This window comes from Fukomys damarensis, unplaced genomic scaffold (assembly GCF_012274545.1).
Source record: "Fukomys damarensis isolate Sample0158 unplaced genomic scaffold, DMR_v1.0_HiC HiC_scaffold_5, whole genome shotgun sequence".
Taxonomy (NCBI): Eukaryota; Metazoa; Chordata; class Mammalia; order Rodentia; family Bathyergidae; genus Fukomys; species Fukomys damarensis.
This window is the reverse complement of record NW_022900917.1, coordinates 18257404-18263403: the sequence shown is the minus strand read 5'-3', so window position 1 is coordinate 18263403 and position 6000 is coordinate 18257404.

Below are 6000 nucleotides of genomic sequence, written 5' to 3'. Positions count from 1 at the left end.
TCTTGACCAGCCGGGCATCTTTGGCTAGCAAAGGTACCATGAGCTGTTGCCTGTCCTTTCCGAAGTGCAGAATAGATTTTGCAAGCCAAGAATACAATATTTATTCTACAATTTATAATTTTTTGACTTACTGGGATTTTTCACTGAAGCAGCATGCCAGGGTGTTTCCTATTTAAGTATCTTAGGCCCATTTCAGTAGCCAGTTACCTTAGCCAGCTGCACCACAAACTCAGCTTCTTTTGCACATTAGGGAATTAGGCTTTGTTGTTTCAAGAAATGGGGAGCCCAACTAGTTTTCTAAAATGGAAAATTTAAAAATGTTCATTGCTGTAAAATGTCAGGAACACAAAATTAGCTGCTATGGGATAAGGAGGGAGGGTGGAGAGAAGGTCAGCGGACATCTGCAGGGAATGGGGCCACAACTCATTCAGTGTGGCCAGGAGAAGGATGGGTCTACGCAGGACTCTCCCAGCACCTCTCCCCTCCCACACTTACTGATCTAGTATGCCTGAGAGTCAGCCACTACCTTCCTCACCAGCCTGCTGTCACTGCCCTGGCTCCCAGGATGGGTGGCAGCAGGAAGTGGAATGTCATGCGATGCCCATTTTTCAGCTGTTAGACTTTGTCTCTCTCCCTTCTGTCCCACTCCCACCTTGTTTCTGCAGTGCCTGTACTTTATTGAGGCTGTTGTGTCCAGTTCTTGGGACATCTGAAAGTAAGAGCCTTCCAATAGGTTTTAGGAAAAATAATAGTGGAGCTATTGGATACAGGTGAACCCCCGTCCAAGATGGTATGAGAGGGCCCTGGAGGAGTCCTCGCCCTATCCTGGAGCCCAATTCTCACAAACAGCCCAGTTCCGGCTCACTCTTGCCTGTTTTACTTTTTTCCCAGAAGTACAAATAAGTGTTCAGAAGGACAAGTGATGAGTCTGGTAAAGGAGCCTGGGTCTTGCATGCCAGGCTGGGTGATTTATCTTGATGGCAGTGGACTTGAACAGAGGGGGCAAACGATTGAGTTAATTTGAAGAAGGGTAACTGCTGTGGAGAGTACATGGGAGAAGAAGAGGCTGCAGATGGCTGTGGTAGCTCCAGTCGAGGTGAGATATTGAGAAACTGAGGTGAGGAGGATGGACTGGAGGGAAGGTATGGGGCGGGAGCTATTTAGGAGTTAAATTTGACAGCATTTGGTGATTAACCGGCTATGGCCTTCGAAGAGTCATGTGCCCAGAAGAGTAACAGAGGTTGGGGTGCTAGAAATCCCATATGCCAAGAGTGGGGGTTCAAGATCATGCGTCTGGCGAGGGACAGTCCCTGGTCTCTTCACTCCCTTTATGAAAGAAACTTGTGAATTAACATCATTTAAAGGAGCAAACTAATGCATGATGCAAGAACACAGTCATTAAAGTGGTGAATCAGAGCTATACACTTCTATTATGAAACTCAATACTTGCTTTATAAATTTATTCATTTATTCTATAAATAATTATTGGAAGTTTTGTTAGAAAATGTAAGTGGTACAATCAACAAGCATATGATATTTATCAATTAATAAAACCAAGGAGTTTATAAATCATAAAATTTTGAGGACAGTTTCTCAACTATAATATGTAACTTTGTTTTATTTGTAATTACATTATTTCAAAAATATTATATGATAAGAAAATGAGAAGGAACATAATGTTTGAAGATCATATCAAACTAATAATGTATTTTGATTATCAGTCTGTGTTACATAAATCTTTGTTTATTTCATATCCTTTTTTGCTGTCATATATATGTATATTTGAAATTTTTATTTAGTAGCTTCATTTCTTGTTGTCATGTATGTTTGAAATCTTTAATAAAAATATTTATTGGCAGGTATCATGCTATTTGGTTTGTATAGAAAGACAAAACACCTTCCTTGAGGAGAACATGCTCTGTGAATTTTATAAAAGTAAAACATTATCACAATTAAGTAACATATAGTCCAGCAGCAAGGTAACAGACACTAGAAGCAGTAGTATACAATGTGCTCTTGAAAAGGCAGCAAGTAATTTTGCCTAGGAGTTAGAGACTGATAAACTGCACCATACATCGTGGCTTTGATTTCTTCAAATGGAGAAAGGATGAAAGGGAATTTTTGGCAGAGGGCACACTATGAGCAAAATCAGAGAGGTATAAATAATGTCAACAACTTCAAGGACCGGTAGGGCTGCAGTGTAAGGGCAAGAGAACAAACGGGAAAGTAATGAAGGCTCCCAAGCTGTGTTGGTTTGTATTGCTCTAACAAACTGCCAGAGACTGGCTAATTTAGACAGAACAGCAATCAATTTTTCTCACAGTTCTGGAGACCAGAAGCCCAAGATCAGTGTGCCGCCTCTGATGTGTGATGGGGCTGCCCTCAGTTTCCAAGGTGGCTCCTAGTTGCTGTATCCTTCAGACTGGATGGATGCTGTGGAAGGGCTGGGTGAACAAGAGAGCCCTCCCGTCAACCTGGGTCCTTTTTATAGGGGTGTCAGTGTCATTCATGATGGCTAAGCCATCATAACCTAATAGTCTCTGAGGCCACATCTCTTAATATGGTTGCATTGGGGATTAAATTTCCAACAGGAATCTGGGGAGGGAAGTCACCATTCAAATGATAGCCCAAAGTCATAACCACAACACTGACAGTAAACAGTGGGGAAACAGATGTTTTAAGCCCAGGAGTAATTTAATTTTGGCTTAAGATAAATCTTTGGCCAGTACAGGAGATAGATTGGAAAGGGCCCTGGGCGTTAGACAGTGAGCTGTGTGAGGAGGCGTTTCCTTCCAATGAGGGTGAATGGGGCTGTTGTTTAGGGTGGTGCTGGTGAGGGAGGAGAGGAGGGGAGTCAGGAAGGAATTTGAAGGGGGAATTACAGGCAGGTTTGCCAACTGTTCATCTGCTCTCACTGAGGGAGAGAGAAGAATTCATATCTCCGCCATTTCTGACTTAATGGTTAGCATAGGGAATAAAGGAAGAACATAATTAGAGTGGAAGATTTTGAGTTTGGTGTTGACTGTGGAGAATTTTAGGTGCATTGGGGAATCTAGATAGACCATGGACCTTTTTTATGATTTTAATTAGCATAAATAATATATTAATTATAGATCCCCAAGAAGCACCTAAAAGTAATATATCAGTTGGAGAGGGATTCACAGATAGATGGAGCAGAGAACCTAAACAAGAAGAGTTTATTTTTATCACTTCACAGGAATGGTGGTGCTGTGGTTTGGGGTAAACTGCTCTGGGATGAAGGCCCAGTTCTCTTGGACTTGCCTGTATGATTACAGATAGCAAATGCAGGTCCACCGTCATGACCACTTTCAAGTGCTTCTGTTTGGGTCTTTTTGGGTAGAACTGGGCCACTGGGCTTCTTCTGGCTGGAAGGTTGGCTACATTAGTGACGAGAGAATGTTGAACTCACTGACATTATCAATTCCCCATCCTATGTATGTGACACAGTGCATCTTTAAAAGAAACTGTAATTTGCAATGTCTGCTTTGTTATTCTGAAACAAATCATAGATAATCTGCCTCTGGATATCTTTAAATAATCAGTGTATTTAACTGTAATATAAAGGAGAAATTGAATGGAAATCATTTACATTAAAGTTATTTCAAACGTAATTTCGGAAGCATGATATACCAGGAAACATAATAAAGCAGTCAGATTTCTGCATAGTGAGAGGGATAGTGACAAATGCAGACTGTACTGTGTATAGTTGTGGTGTTTCCAATACCACGGACAGCATAGGATTGGTATTTTACCGGCTATTGGTAAAGTTTTGGACAAAACAGAATAGTCTGCCCTTGATATATATGGTAGCTGCTTCCTGAAAAAGGTCAACTTGTGTTAAAACTGTACAAAGTTATTTTGTATTTGTATACAAATACAAGTTACTTGTATACAAGTTAAATTCGAGGCTCAGTTAGCAGGTCTTCCTATCTTAGAAACCTATGTGCAATACAGGAAAGTTTATAGTACATAGACGGTCACCCATGCAGCTGTAGGTCTGGTGTTCCTGAACCCTGCCAACTCATTGACAGTAAGATCCCCACCTCTTTGTGACAATTCAGAACACTTCCCCCCAAATTTAAATTCTTCTTAGGTGTCATTACATTCGTATTGAGACCAAGTAGCGTACTCTAAATTGGACATTTAGAGTAAGTTCCCAACTTGGGTTCTTCAATGACTCAATGAGTAACTGGAGAGGTAAACTGGGAAATGGAAGCTCACTATTGTTCGAGCTTTGAATTTAATACAGGCAAAAAGCTCCCTCAAATAGTTAAAGGGATAACAACCATCATCCCAGGAATGCTCCTGCGAGCTGGGAAGTCAGCTAGGATGTGGCAGTAGCAGTGCTAGGACGCAGCATCTCTGGTCTTCGTATCTGCCCCTCGCCCTAGACTGCAGATGAAGAGTTACATTTATATCAGTGAATCCTGCTCAGCAATGAAAGATTTAGGGGAGATATTTAAGTTTTTCACATAAGGAATACATGCTGTCTTTAGAAGAAAAAAAGAAACTGAAGCAATAAAAAAATCAATAACAATCTCAGGCTCTAAATCTTACCCCTCCTGTCTTTCAGCACATTCTCTTTTCCCTGTGTCCTTTTCCTTTTCTGTTAGTCCAGTCAGGCATCTTTATTATAGCCTGAGACATTTCAAAAACATACTTTTTCAAAAGAAATATTTAGAAATAGAAGCAAAGGGTTTTGTTTCCTCAGAATATAAACCTATTATTAGAATACAATTCACAGTATGATAAACGTTGGCTTTGCTTCGGTTTGCTTCCATATTTAAGTAGAAAAGAAAGAGAATGACATTATAAAGGATTTTATCTTTTTCTAAAAGAGATAAACTGTGACTATGGATTTTGAAGATAATATATGAAAAGCAAATCTTTTTCAAACAATACTGTAAAGTTGCCTTTGAATATATGTATATTCAAACTTTATGAATTCAAAGGAATGAGTTTTAAAAATAGTTGCTTAACATTTTGAAGAGTATATCATTTAATATTCCTATAGTATCAATTCAAGTTAAACAACAATGAATTCAACCTTTTGTGTACAAGTATAAAGAGCATTTAAAAAATTGTGCAGTTTAAATTTAGACATTCCAAAAAAATTTATAATTGCTTGAAAAGCATGCTAGACCCTCCTCTGTCAATTGGGTTATAGTATTTTGGGGAGTTTTAGGTGGGAGAAATCTTGAGTGTTTTGGTAAATGAACTGCTTGATTAATGCATCTTTTGTATGTTTGGGTTCGTTTCGCAGCATTATTTTCATTCCTCTGAACAATACAAAGAACAACGAGAGATGTAATAATGCTTATTTTGAGATTCTACGGAACTTTCTATGCTGTCTGGTGCTGATGTGGTATTGGGTGAATTCTGTGTCAAGGAGAGAGGAGGTGGTGAAGATCAGAGAGGAAATCTCCTCTCCCGCCTCCTTCCATCTCCCCCAATCCCTCCCTCCTTCTTTCCTTCTTTCTTTCTTTCTTTCACCTTTCCCTCCCCCACTCTCCTCCCTCACTTCCCCTCCCTTCCCCTTTCCTTCCTCTGCCTGGCTGCATGGTGGGAGTTGGGCACATTCACTCCCAGCACTCTGGGCACTTTCTCCCATGTATGCTAGCTTTACAAGTAGATCTTTTTTAAAAATTCGTTAATTTTATTGGGATATTTTAGGTATACAATATGATGACATTTATCATTGGGAATTTGTACCTATACATGAAGCTGAAAGTGTAAATAAGAATCAAAATGTATAATAGATAATGTGAAATAGGAAGAAAAGGTCCAAAGAGGCCCTGGCTTACCCTTTAAATGGTAACCCAAGCATTATATCCCTCCAACTCACCCTCTCTCTCCCTGCTCCCCCTTTCTGTTCTCTCCCCTTACAGAGCCTTTTAATTACCTCCTGGCTCCCTGTCTTCTGTCTCTTAGTTAAGTCTTTTAGTTTTTTCTCCCCCCACCCCCCAACCCCAGGCCTCT